This window comes from Orcinus orca, chromosome 3 (assembly GCF_937001465.1).
Source record: "Orcinus orca chromosome 3, mOrcOrc1.1, whole genome shotgun sequence".
NCBI classification, from domain to species: Eukaryota; Metazoa; Chordata; class Mammalia; order Artiodactyla; family Delphinidae; genus Orcinus; species Orcinus orca.
Window position 1 is genome coordinate 87525896 of NC_064561.1, and position 14310 is coordinate 87540205.

The 14310-nt window shown below is 40.3% G+C and overlaps 1 protein-coding gene across 1 annotated transcript in view; it reads left to right on the forward strand.

The window, feature by feature from the left end:
• DTWD2 (DTW domain containing 2) overlaps positions 1–14310 on the forward strand; it is a 155496-nt gene that overhangs the window by 45504 nt on the left and 95682 nt on the right. The window contains exon 4 of the mRNA XM_004267481.4: positions 8372–8621. The gene's annotated coding sequence lies outside the window, so the exon portion shown is untranslated. The remainder of the gene's footprint in view (positions 1–8371; positions 8622–14310) is intronic.

The following is a 14310-nucleotide window of genomic DNA, read 5'->3' on the forward strand; positions in this document are numbered from 1 at the left end:
GAAAACTGTAAACACACTATAAGGAAACCTGTATTAAAAATTAATTATAGTTAAAAAGTTAATTGGAAATTTAAAAAAATCGTGGGGTAGTTATTCACAAAAATATTCACAGTAGGACTCATTACATACAGTCTACTTCATTTTACTAACAAAAATGATATTATAAGTTAGTGGGACAGGGCTTCCCTGGTGGCACAGTGGTTGAGAGTCTGCCTGCCGATGCAGGGGACACGGGTTCAAGCCCCGGTCCGGGAAGATCCCACGTGCCGCGGAGCGGCTGGGCCCGTGAGCCATGGCCGCTGAGCCTGCGCGTCCAGAGCCTGTGCTCCGCAACGGGAGAGGCCACAGTAGTGAGAGGGCCGCGTACCGCAAAAAAAAAATTATTAGGACAGATCCAACCCTCTTAAAGTAGAAATGTCCTTTGATCTTCTATATTTGTCTATACGGAAAATTCTATCATAAAGAACCTTTGTGGTGAAGAATAGAGAGTACAGTTATTTATGAGGCTGCCCTTTAATTCAACCAATGAATTTAATGGAAATGGTTTCCTGACTTCCTTTGTCAGTCAGTGAGGTGCCCTTTCTCTCCCAGTTGGAGACGTCTTCCTCCTCAAGCTCTTAGCTGTGTCTAGGATGTTATGAGTGATTCCATCACTTGGAACCAGAATGCTGTCATTTTTCTATTTGACTATCATCTGCCATTTGAACACTTGAAATCGCAAATAAGTCGTGAAACAGTTCTGAGCTTGCCATAGCCATTGGATCTGGCTGTTGTTTTCACTCAACCAGGGTTAGCTTTCCAACTTCGACCCGGATTCTAAAAACAAAAGACCATGATTTAAGTCCTTGTTCTGCCACTATTTTTGGTGAATGAGTAAAGAGAAGTTGGATTGTCCAATAAATGACTGTAGAAGTTCTCTCTGGGTTGCCTGGATGAACTAGCTTGGGCAGGGGACCCTGCTTCCCTCACCAGTGGAAGGGGCTGTGTCTCAAACAACTTCTTGCGGCACCAGTGATTTCCTTTCTCCCCATGGGAAGTGCTGCACAACAAGCCAACTTCCCACAGGAGCTAACGGCTAGTGTTCACAGACAAATGGCACCTAAGCTCAGACCATTCAGCGCACAAGCCCAGACTTTATGTCCCTTGCTTCTAAGTCCACTCCCATCTTGCCCTGTAGAGAGCAACAGGGGGTGGGATCCCTCTCTCGAAGCACAGTCCTGTTATACATCCCCCTTCACCTTGACCCTACCTAACTCATCTCTTTGCAACATGAACAGAGTATGGGGGACCCTTCTGCCTAAGGCATACACCAAGTAATACTGCTGATGTTTGCAAAAGTGGTTGGCTTTTCGTATGTTATTTTACTTCTTTGACCTTTAGTTTCTGACTCTGTGAAAAAAGGAAAAAACAATACTTATCTCACAGGATTGTTTTGAAAGTTTAATTTACCTAGTCTTTCAACCCATTCCCAAAACACTATTGAGTTAGCTCTTGTTAAAGAGAAAAACTACAGGCCCCAAATGGCGTCACTTTACTAAAGCCCATGGTACCAAAGCTAGATTTAATACCTAACCTAATTGCAGTTTTTCAATCTTCACCAGAAATGTAAGCTGAATCAACCAGTCTGGAATTTTCTGGTTAGCACCAATGAAGTAATCTGCCACGTGGGCCCTCTTTATCGCCCCCCCCCCACCCCAGGGGAAATAGACAATTTGCATGATAAAACTCTTCCACCTTTCCTTTCTCCCCGACAAAAGATGTCCTGGCCCCAAATTAATCCTTTCTTTTGCTAATAGCTTCCTTGCCCCATCTATACAACCCCTCCAAGCTCCCTTCCAGTTGCTAGATGGAATGTTGCCCAATTCCTAAGTGGCCTAATAAAGCCAATTAGATCTTCAAATGTACTCAGTTGAATTTTGTTTTTTAAGACTTGCTTGCTGCACTGGTTAAAATAAATCATCATTGAGAGAGTTGTGGTTAGGAAGAGGGAGTGGACTTTTGAGTTAGAATTGGCTTTATAGTCTAAGTTTGTTGTTTTGTGCCTTTGTGACCTTGAGTAAGTCCTTAACTCTCTGAACTTAAGGGGGCGTGAATATTAAATATGATGTGTATAAAAGGAATGAGCACACTTGGTACCTAGTACATGCTCAATAAACTGTTAATTTACCTTCCTGCTTCCCTGCCTTCCTTTCTCCCTCCTCCTTACTTCCACTCAGGCTTGCTTGCTTCTTATGCCATTCTGACTTCTTTTTTTTTTTTTTTTTTTACATTTTTATTGGAGTATAATTGCTTTACAATGGTGTGTTAGTTTCTGCTTTATAACAAAGTGAATCAGTTATACATATACATATGTTCCCATATCTCTTCCCTCTTGTGTCTCCCTCCCTCCAACCCTCCCTATCCCACCCCTCTAGGTGGTCACAAAGCACCGAGCTGATCTCCCTGTGCTATGGGGTTGCTTCCCACTGGCTATCTACCTTACGTTTGTTAGTGTATATATGTCCATGCCACTCTCTCGCTTTGTCACAGCTTACCCTTCCCCCTCCCTATATCCTCAAGTCCCTTCTCTAGTAGGTCTGTGTCTTTATTTCCATCTTACCCCTAGGTATCCATCTGGGGAAGATTTGGAGGGGTAAAGAGTCAGGATAAGTGGAACAAAGAAGGAGAAGTCATAGATTCCATACGGAATCTATGACTTCTCCTTCTTTGTTCCACTTATCCTGACTCTTTACCCCTCCAAATCTTCCCCAGATGGATACGAAATGCTTTACAGCATTCCACAAATTCCTAATATGCTGCATGGAATGCAGGCATGAATACTTAGCTGATGTGGGCATAGGTCTGAAGGCACTTTCTGGAGGGAGCCCTGACTTACTACACATGGAGAGGCCCAGCAAGGAACATCCGTGTTTGTGATACTCATTTTTAGTTCACCAAAAAGTGTGGTTAATTCTCACATCAGTAGTGAGAATTTTCATTTTCATGGATATCTGGGCTGTTCTTTGCTTCCTTCTTCTGCTGAGTTCCTTTTTAGATTTTTTTCAGAGTGCATCTGTAATTTGGAGGTATGTAGTACAAGGGTTGCAGTACAAGTCAATAATTCCAGAGTAGCATTCAAATGTCATCCCTTCCATCCCCTACTTTCTTGGCATCTGAGATGGTGTTGTCGTTTCACACAATGGACTTGTATCAATGGAGCCAGAAAGACTAAGAGAAACTGAGACTTGGAATTAGACATTCTTTTGAGGTACTGGGTAAATAGAACCCAGCTGGGATGATGATGAGAGCTCTGTTATGTTGTTGGAGAGGGACTTCCCTGGTGGCGCAGTGGTTAAGAATCTGCCTGCCAATGCTGGGGATACGGGTTCGATCCCTGGTCCAGGAAGTTCCCACATGTCACGGAGCAACTAAGCCCTTGTACCACAGCTACTGAGCTTGTGCTCTAGAGCCCACGAGCCACAACTACTGAGCCTGCGCATCACAACTACTGAAGCCTGTGCACCTAGAGCCCATGCTCCACAACAAGAGAAGCCACTGCAGTAAGAAGCCCATGCACAGCAACAAGGAGTAGCCCCCACTTGCCGCAACTAGAGAAAGCCCGTGCACAGCAACGAAGACCCAACATGGCCCAAAATAAATGAAATTTTAAAAAAGATTCTGTTAAAAAAAAAAAATCTTAAAAAAAAAATGGTTGTTGGAGGGGCTCTCTCTCTCTAGACGTCTAACTCAAATAACTTCAAGTCTCAGGCAGTTAAACAAATTAATAAAGGGGCAGGTGTAATACAATAGGGAGTGCTGGAGACTGTGGCAAACCAGAGAACATATTTTTGGTCTAAAGACATTCACCTTTTAAAATTTCAAATACTGATAATGCCAAGCCAACTGTTACTGGGCCAAATTTCCCCTATGGGCCATCTGTTTGTTACCTCCCCAAGACTTAACAGAACTTAATCTCTAGGAGATACGACAACAGATAATAGTGGTGAGCCAGAGAAGTGGTCACCATCAGGAAGGCTTAACCAGATGTAAAAGGAGTGACCTGAAAGTGATGTTATAGCAAGCAGTAAGAGGGAAATAAGCCAGCAGTTAATGGGTTTCAGGAATGAGAGTGGCAAGAAGCAGTCTCAGTGAAGGTCTCTAAGCCCTCTGTGATAGTGGAGGGAAGGAAATAGAGTTCCCAACCAGGAAGGCCTAGGGTCTGAGAATGGTGATCATTATTGGGAATCAGAACTAGGATGTAACAAAGGGCAAGACCAGGTATCACTTATTACTGAATCACTTGCATATTGAACTCGTAATCCTTAAATCCCTTAAAAATATTTTTATTGCTTCTTAAAAACTGATTTTTAAACTTGCTTATATAGAGAATTTAGAAAATACAGAAAAGCATAATAAAAAAGAACTTTTGAACTGTCCCACTGAAGGAAAGACAGCACTGTTTGCAAAGCATGGGGCCAGGCAGGGAATCAACAGTTTCTGTCTTTGGGAAGAGGACTTTGGGATATGGGGGCAGGAAACTGGGTTAAGAGCTAGAAGCGTGTTGGCTAGCCTTCACGGGTTACCTAGAGCAGGACTGATTTCAGACTATTTTAGATAATTCGTCATGATTCTTGGTTTGAAAATATTGCAGTTAAGAGCCAGAATATAAAACCTCGCTCCTAGGACTTCCCTGGTGGTCCAGTGGTTAAAACTCCATGCTTCCACTGCAGGGGGAATGGGTTCGATCCCTGGCTGGGGAACTGGGAAACTAAGATCCTGCAGGCTGTGCAGCCGAAAAAAATTTTAAAAACCCTAGCTCCTGTCTAGTTAGATCTTCAGTATTCATAATACAACCTAATCTCTTTAAGGAGTTGTGAATTCTCAGGATGTCAAATATCCATGTCTTACTAAAATGCATGTCCTAAATTCCTTTTTGGAAATTATGGACTATTTTGGATTATATACACCACTGATGTTTCACATCATTGGATTATATTGTCTTAGAATAATTTTGGTTTTGCTAAATACATGTATAGAAAAATATGAATTTTTTTGGTCTTCAACTATTGGCCCGTTTTATGTAACAGGTGTGGGTCAATGTATGTGTTTTTAGTATAGGAGTACTTCCAGGGCAAGTAACAAGTCATTGTGAATAAAACCATATGTCTCAGACCAAAATTAATTCTTGTCATCTAAGATGTTACCGTATTGAGTTCTAATTCTGGAGTTTGTATTCAAAAGCTATTATTTGACAATGATTTTGTACAAAAAAGGAGAGATATTTTAGAAGAGAAACATGATACTTAGAGGAGAAAATTCCAACTTACGATTTTCTGGGCTAGTCTTAAACGGTACTCACATCTTTTCTAAAATAAACTACAAAAAGTCATCCATGATATGCCCATATAATGTGATTTTCATTGAATAGGGGCTTTGTGTATAACAGGTCTCAAAATGGAACATGTGAAATGTCAGATTTCCCATATGTGACTGCCACAATGAGTCCACTCAAGCATCCTAACACCTGATATTCTAACATTTATTTGTACATTTTTTCTTAAACTTCCTCTTTTTTTTTTTTGGTCACAGCCACAACTGCTTCAGCAAGTTTGTGATTTTTAAACTTCCTCCTTCAAGAAAGTTTTAAAAACATGAATTATCTCTGAAAACTTGAAAAAAATGTAGTAAAAGTGGTAAGAAATTGAATTATTGCCAGGCATATTTTGCTCATAGGTTTTAGCTCAAGGCATTTATGTAGTAGAAATGATTTACAGTGGTAAACATCTCTAGCTGAATCATCAGTGAATGTCTAATGGATTAGTTAAGAAACAGCAACTTAGGAAATGTAGGTTCTAATCTTAGCTCTTTCCGATATAATTTCATGGTGTAAAGACATTCATTTCACTCTAAGTTATCTCAATTTTGTTTATTATGAAATTGGGGAAACGATTAATAAATATCCACTCAACAGTGTAGAAAAAATTAAAGAAGTTTTATGGTATCACAGAAAGAAACAGCCTCAGAGTTAGAAGATCTGGTTTCTGAACACAGTCTTGTCACTTAAAATAGCTATTTTTTCGATCCCTGGTCTGGGAAGATCCCACATGCTGCGGAGCAGCTAAGCCCCTGTGCCACAATTACTGAGCCCACGTGCCACAACTACTGAAGCCCGCACGCCTAGAGCCCGTGCTCTGCAGCAAGAGAAGCCACCACAACGAGAAGCCCGCCCACTACAACGATGAGTAGCCCCCGCTCATGGCAACTAGAGAAAGCCTGTGTGCAGCAGCGAAGATCCAACGCAGCCAAAAATAAATAAATAAATTTAAAATAGCCATTTTAATTTAGACAAACCATTTCATTTTCAGAGGCTGGCATTTTTCCTTATCTGGCAAATAGAAATAAAAATAAACATCTTGTTTACTTTGTAAGGCTGTAGGGAAAAGCAAAATGAAATAATGTTGGTAAAAAGACTTTATAAATTGTAAAGTGCTATGTAAATGTAAGTTATAATTTCAGAAATAACACCAGGGCTTTGCTATAGTATCATCTGCTTCAGCATGGAATTCAATATAATGCTGCTGTATTTGAACTGTTCAAAGGGGTATGTCAGTGGCAAGGCTATAGCACATTCATCTTTGCAGAAATTTTGAGCTTAGTATTATAATGAAATTCAAAAGATATTTATTTTAGAATTCTAGTTCTGTTAAGTCATATATATGCTATTTCAATAATTTACATTTGTTTTGAGAAATATCAGATTTTTCCCTGTTCATGTGTTCTCCATTCCTTTCACTACCAGCCCTACTCCCGAACAATAAACTAAAAACAGATATAGAAGCATAAATGCTCACCTTCATGTTCCAGGCCTCTTGAAAATATATAATATAATCAAAGGGATTGGAAAAGATCAGTGGAGCTGGCTATAGTAAAAGCGACATATAGTACAGTGATGGCTTTTTTAATTTGCCGTTCCCTCTCAAATCAGACAAACCCCTGGTATTTCTAGGGTATAGCTGAATCTTTTTTTTTTAAAATCAAAAGCACATTTAGTAACATGATGAATATAATTAACACTGCTGTATATTGTATATGAAAGTTGTTGAGAATAAATCCTGAGTTCTCATCACAAGAAAATAATTTTTTGTTTCTTTAATTTTATGTCTATATGAGATGATGAATGTTCACTAAACTTACTGTGATAATCATTTCATGATGTAAGTGAAACCATTATACCTTAAACTTACACAGTGCTGTAAGTCAATTATATCTCAATAAAACTGGAAGGAAAAGAAGCATATTTAATGTTTCTATCCCTGTCTTCTCCCTCATAGTCCAGATTCTTATATCCAGCTGCATACTTGATATTTCTATATTAATTTCAATGTTGGTACTTGAAACATGGCATGGACAAAACAGCATTCTTGGCACCCTGTTTTGATACCCATCTCCCCCAAACATGTTCATCACCCCAGTCTTCCCTATCTCAATTGATGACAGCATTATCACTCAGTTACTCCCATCACTAATCCCCCAAAGGTTTGCTGGGCCAGGCAGAGACAGTGTGACACAGACAGCAATTTGTGTGTGTGTATGTGTGTGTACCACATCTTCTTTATTCATTCATCTGTTGATGGTCACTTAGGTTGCTTGCATATTTTGGCAATTGTAAATAATGCTGCTATGAGCATTGGTGTGCATATATCTTTTTGAATTGATGTTTTCCTTTTATTCGGATATATACCCAGGAGTGAAATTGCTGGATCATATGTAGTTCTATTTTTAGTTTTTTGAGGAAACTCCAGACTGTTTTTCATGGTAGCTGCCCCAATTTACATTCCCACCAACAGTGTAAAAATGTTCCCTTTTCTCCACACCCTCTCCAGCATTTGTTATTTGTGGTCTTCTGATGATAGCACAGAGAGGAATTTTAATAAGTCGACTTTGCTAGATTCCTCCCTGTCTACTACACCTAGTTCACACTATAGTTATCTACAGTGGTAGTTTCCTTCTTGGAATAGGTCCTCTGCGTTCTTTAGGCAGTTAAGGGAAATGTCCAAATTTCTTCCTGATTCTTTTGGGTTTTCATTGTTTTCAGCTTGGAAATAATCCACATGGCAAAGAGACATCTTGGGGTGGCAAATTTTGTTCCCCTACAGTACCTTTAAGAATACACATGAAAGGAAGTAAGGACTCGGCTCTATCTAGTACTGCCTTGCTGACAGGTCTTTCATTAGTAACTTAAAATGTGTGGTCCTCAGTTTTCTTAGCTATAAAATAAATAGATTATAGAAGGTCATCTCTGAGGAGCCCAGCGGTTCTAGAATTCCATAATTCCATGATGATGATTTGTGTTTCCATGCTTTTATTTATTTTTTTTTTTTGCGGTACGCAGACCTCTCACTGTTGTGGCCTCTGCCGTTGCGAAGCACAGGCTCCGGACGCGCAGGCTCAGCGGCCATGGCTCACGAACCTAGCCGCTCCGCGGCACGTGGGATCTTCCCGGACCGCGGCACGAGCCCGTGTGCCCTGCATCGGCAAGCGGACTCTCAACCACTGCGCCACCAGGGAAGCCCCTGTGTTTCCATTTTTTGTTGCAGGAAAGAAAGTGGAGCTGGAGAGGATGGTCACTTCCCAGGTCTCAGGTGAGTCAGCTGCCAAATGTGGGTTCTTGGCTTCTCGCAGGAAAGAATTCAAGAGTGAGCCATAGTAAAGTGAAAGGTTTATTCAGGGAGATACACACTCCATAGACAGAGTGGGCCATCTTGGAAGGTGAGAGAAGCCATGGGAGAAACACACTCCACAGAGTGTGGGCCATCCTAGAAGGCAAGAGAGGCACCAGGGTACAGGGTTGTCAGTTTCTATAGGGCTGGGTAATTTCACAGGCTAATGAGTGAGAGGATTATTCCAACTATTTTGGGGAAGCGGTGGGGATTTCCAGGAATTGGGCCACCGCCCACTTTACTGCCTTTTATGGTCAGCCTCGGAACTGTCATGGTGCCTGTGGATGTGTCATTTAGCATATGCTAATGTATTAAAATGAGCGTAAAATGAGGCTCAAGGTCTAGTGGAAGTCAGCTTGTCCACCATCTTAGACCAATTTGATTCTAACCAGTTTATGTCGTATCCTCTGGCTATGTCATTCTTTTAAAGGTTGTGCCCTGCCCCCTTCCTTTCTCATTTTCACCTCAGGATGAATTCTAGAACCATTTTGAAGCTCCTTGTTAATGGATGGGCTCAGTACATCAAGAATAGGGTGATGAAAGGCACAGGTCTTGAGTTTAAGGTCCTAGCAGGTTGCTATAGGAGCTCACATACAGGGTTGTTGCTTTGAGTAAGGAAGATGAACAAAACCTGTCCTCTCTCTCTGCTCAAGGATTGTGACTCTATATACTGGTTTTGGAACTTCAACTTTGAAAACTAAAAGTTATTTAATAATTACTTTTGCAACATTTTCCCTCAAGGATATTTGAGGATGAAGAGCAGAACATAATTGCCAGGTTGCTTTTAAGCAAAGTTCATATTTCCCTCTATACTTCAATTCAAAACACAGAGAAAATTAAAAGGAGAACTAGGGTTGTTGGGGCATATGCCTTTTAGTTATTGGCTCAAATGAGGTATTGCCAACAGATGACTTGTTAGATCAAGATGCCCTGCAGCTCACAGCTATCAGGAGGTGTTTTTCCTCAAGGAATTTCAAGGTTGAGATTTTTTTTATCCCCTTAGAGAGACTGTTTAACATACAGGATGTCATTTCAGGGTGTCCCTGAAAGCAGCAAATAAATTTCTCATATGGAAGGTGCATTCCCTGCATCTGGAGGTAGAAGGACACGCTTATCACCAGAGATAGGGAATTTAGGGTGGAGAAGGCTATATAAACAAACATTGTTACTACTTTAATTTACTACCCCAAGGACAAAATGTTTAGGTTCTTCACTAATTAAGCACCCAAAGCCCAAGTTTCTTTGTCCTCTTAATTCCTCACAAATTTATTGTTTCTTCGTCTCAAAAGTATAAAAGCTGTATGCTTTGGTCACTACCTAGATCCCGTTTCAATGAGACCTCCATGCGCATTAATTAAAATTGTTTGTTTTTCTCCTGTTAACCTATCTTGTGTCAATTTTATTATTAGTCCAGTCACAAGAACTCAAGAGGGGTAGAGAAAATTTCTCCCTCCTCAACAGTGGTAACAAATTATTGTTGTGGTGAAAATGTCCCCTTAAATAGGATTGTAGTATATTAAAAAATATATATATATCTCCCAACAAAAGCATAGACTGACAATTTTAAAAGATAGAGGAGAGAAATTATGATTATGTTCTGTTCTTTTCCTATGAGAAAAATCACCACTTTAGGTAAGATGCAATGATTCTCAACTTTGGTGCTCATCTGAACTACCTAGGGAGTGACCGATTCTGCTTCATTAGGCTGGAGGTAGAACTTTGGGCTTTATCAAGTAATTATGAATGTTCTAAAGAGGGTTCTAAGCATCCCTGTCTGGGAGGAAGAGATTTTCCTCTACCCTCCAGGTTCTTCAGGCTGGTCTAAGATTGACACGAGCACATCAACAGGAGAAAAATCGAACGAAAGTTTAATAACACGTACACATGAGAGAGACTCAGGAAAACTGAGTAACTTGCCAAAATGGCTGAAACCCTCACCTTAAGTACCATTTTCAGCTGAACATAACGGAGCGTGTTGGAGGTGGCGGTTTGGGGTTTCTAAGGGGAGAAGGAAATTGACTTCTAGGTAGGAAAGCAAATGTTTGGCAGACAAATGTTTGCCGGTCCGTGCAGAGTCAATGGGACACAGAGGAATTCTAGCAGACTTTCCTGTCTCCTAGTTATCTGTAACTGGAACAGGTCATCTACCTACATTTTTTTTTTTTTTTTGCGGTACGCGGGCCTCTCACTGTTGTGGCCTCTCCCGTTGCAGAGCACAGGCTCCGGACGCGCAGGATCAGCGGCCATGGCTCACGGGCCCAGCCGCTCCGCGGCATGTGGGATCCTCCCAGACCGGGGCACGAACCCGTGTCCCCTGCATCGGCAGGCGGACTCTCAACCACTGCGCCACCACGGAAGCCCTACCTACATTCTTTTAGGCAGTTAGGGGGAAAATCAAAGTTTCTTCCTGAGTCTTGGGCCTTGATCATTTTTTCAGCTTGAAATCATCTGCATGCTAAAGAGACATTTTAGGGTGGCGAATTCTGCTCCCTGACACCGCAAAGATTGAGAACAACAAGGTCAGGGGAAAACTCACTAGGTTAGAAGTCAGGAGTTTTAAACTTTCTACCTGGCCATTTCCTCTCTTTGGGCCTCAGCTTCCGCGTCTGTAAAAAGCTGGATCTTAGGATAAGTGGTTTTCAACTCAAGCTGCAAGAAGAATATTGATGCCTGGGGTTCCCTCTTTCTTTCCAGGCTCTGATTTAATTGGCTTTGGGTGGGGCTCTTCCTCTGATTCCCATGTAAGACAGGCTGGAAAAGCACCGTGTTAGATGATCTTCACATTCCCTTCCTGCTCTAAAACTCAGTTGTTTCTAATAATTGAGGTAATTCTTGGCCATAAAAATAGTTAAGTTAAAAAATTTGCCAGTCATCTGAATTGGATTTATAAATTTTAATTATTTAACTCTATGCAGGGATATTTAATTCAAAATGTAAAAATGAGTGTCTCCAAAACTAATTGGTAAAACAAACAAATCTAAGCAAACAAGATGCTTTAAAAAAAAAAAAAAATCCTGTGAGCAGAGGATCCAAGTTGTATGTGTAGATAAGGGATAATAAATTTCCAAGTTAAGTAAACCTAGGATTTTTAGAAAATATGAAAGCATAACTGCACAGTCAGGAAATATAAAAATTAGAGTAGATCCTTGAGGAAAACCAAAGGGTCCAGTGACTTGGGGGTGAGGGAAACGCAATCATCTCCCTATCATCAACTGGGTCACTTAAGAACAATTTATGTCAAAATAATCATGACACATGTACTTAGGGAACTTGCATTAAATAAAAGAATCACTAGACTCACTACTAATTCACATAAAAAAGACCCAAAAATACAGTCTTAAGGAAAGGTAGCCTAAGGAAAACAAGGAATGGAATTAATAGAAACCATCTTCCACTTTATATTACTTGCCATTAATCATACCATTTAATATTCTGATATCTAGTTGTTAATGTTCTGAATTCTTCTTTCTAAAAATGTGGTTTACATGGTCATTGTGCAGAACATTTGTAAGATAGAGGAAAATCACACTCACACAGAGACTTCTAATCCCAGTACCTTGGTGTAAGTATCAGTAATACTTTGGGTATATGTTTTTCCTTTTTCTTTTTCATGTGAAGTTTATATGAATTGCATTCATAGATTTAGATGTGCAGATATGGAAGGTAAGATTTTGGCCCTCAAGTTCTGCACTCCCTGGTGTTATGCCTGAGACTATGTTACTTTACACAGCAAAAGGGAATTAAGGTTGCAGATAGAATTAAGCAGTTAATCAGTTGACTTTAAAATAGGGAGATTATCCTGGATTATCTAGGTGGAAAAGGAAGTGGAAAAGGAAGGCAGAGAGTGAGTCAGAGAGATGTGACTACGGAAGAAGAGGCAGGAGAGAGTCAAACCACGAAAGGGACTCAAAACCTGCCATTACTGGCTTTGAAGATAGAGGAAGGGGATGAGTTCAGAACATGCTTCCCCAAATATATGCCTCTCTGGCATATTGACTCCTTTGAGTTAAAGCCATGTGAAAAACTGCAGATAGAAGACAAACACTCTGACTTTACTTTTTTTTCCCTAAAAGCAGTAAGTGAAATTCCTATGTGAAAGATATCCTCCCTATACCAGAAGGAAGGTACATTCTAATCATCAAGGACAGGAAGTTAATTAAGATCAAGAGAATGCTATCATCCAAACAGACTTTGTTAAAATAATTCCTATCTTCCTTTAGCTTGCCCACATAGTTGAGTCACTTTTCCACGACTGCCTCTTCGTTCAACCTAATATAAAAACAAGTTGGTGTCATAATATCTTTGGATCTTATTCCTTATGAAGGGTCTCGTGTGACAAAAAGCTTGCATTAAAAAAAGTTGTATTCTTTTCTCCTTTTGATCTGTCTTATGTCGATTTAATTCTCAGGCCCAGCCAAAAAGAACCAGTTGGGGAGGGGGATATTTCCCCCTCTACCCCTCTTGAATTTTTGTGGCTGGACTAATAATATAATTGACACAGACAGGTTAACAGAGAAAAAGAAACAATTTTAATTCATGTGCATGGAGGTCTCAGAGAAATGAGACATGGGAAGTGGCCAAAGCAGGCATTTTTTATACTTGCTAGGTGACTTTGTGAGGAATTGGCAGGACAATGAAGTGTAGGTTTTGAATGCCCTATTAGTGAAGAATCTAAACAGAGTTTTGGCTTGAGGTAGTAAATTAAAGAAGTAACAATGTTTGTTTACACAGGCTTCTAGGCTGGAATTCCTTATCTTTGACAACAAGGGTGTCCTTCTACCTCCAGATGCAGGGGTGCACCTTTCACATGAAACACTGATTTCCTGCTTTCAGGGAGACAGGAAGGTCAGAGTGTCCCTCTTGTGTTCGCTGTTTCTTAAGTAATTTTAATTCAAAATAATCAATATGCCCTTGAGGCACACTTTGCACAACCTACTCTGGGCTCCAACAGTTCTCTCCTCTGAAACTTCCCTGGAAGTTTCACATAGTCAAAGCTGAGCTGGTGACAGTGGAGAGAGAGAACAGGTTAGCAGAGTCCTCCATTTCATTGAACCAGTTTCTTAGTTCTGAGAACAGGTCATTTAAACAGTTGTATCTCATTTCAGTAATGCATCTGGGCTCCCAAAGCCAGATCTATGGTGCAAGGAATCGGATATTTAATAAGAGGCACTTCTATGGAAACAAAAGAAAAACATAGGTTAAGAATTGGAGCAGATTATAAACCAGTTTTTTAGCCCAGGGGGCAGTCAGTCAAGAGAATTTCTAGATATCAGTGTCCAAGCATCTTTTGCAGTTTGAAACGTCTCTGATGATGTCATTGGGTGTTCAGGTAAACTTTCTGAGTGACATACAGTAACAGGCACAAGGATTATTTAAATATAAGCTGTTGTGGCAACTTCTCTGAAGTTTATATCAAGTCGTTTAGCTTCAGTTTGCAGGGCTTCAGGAAAAGTTTTAGGTCTCAGTGATTCCAAGTCAAATGGATGGGAAGAAATTGGAAAAGTTAGTTTAGAGAGTTGTAGCCAGATATTGGAGAAAACTAAAAAAATTCAGTCTAGTTTTTAGGTAAATTACAAAACCTCAAGGAAAGTTAATAGCAAAAAAATCTAAT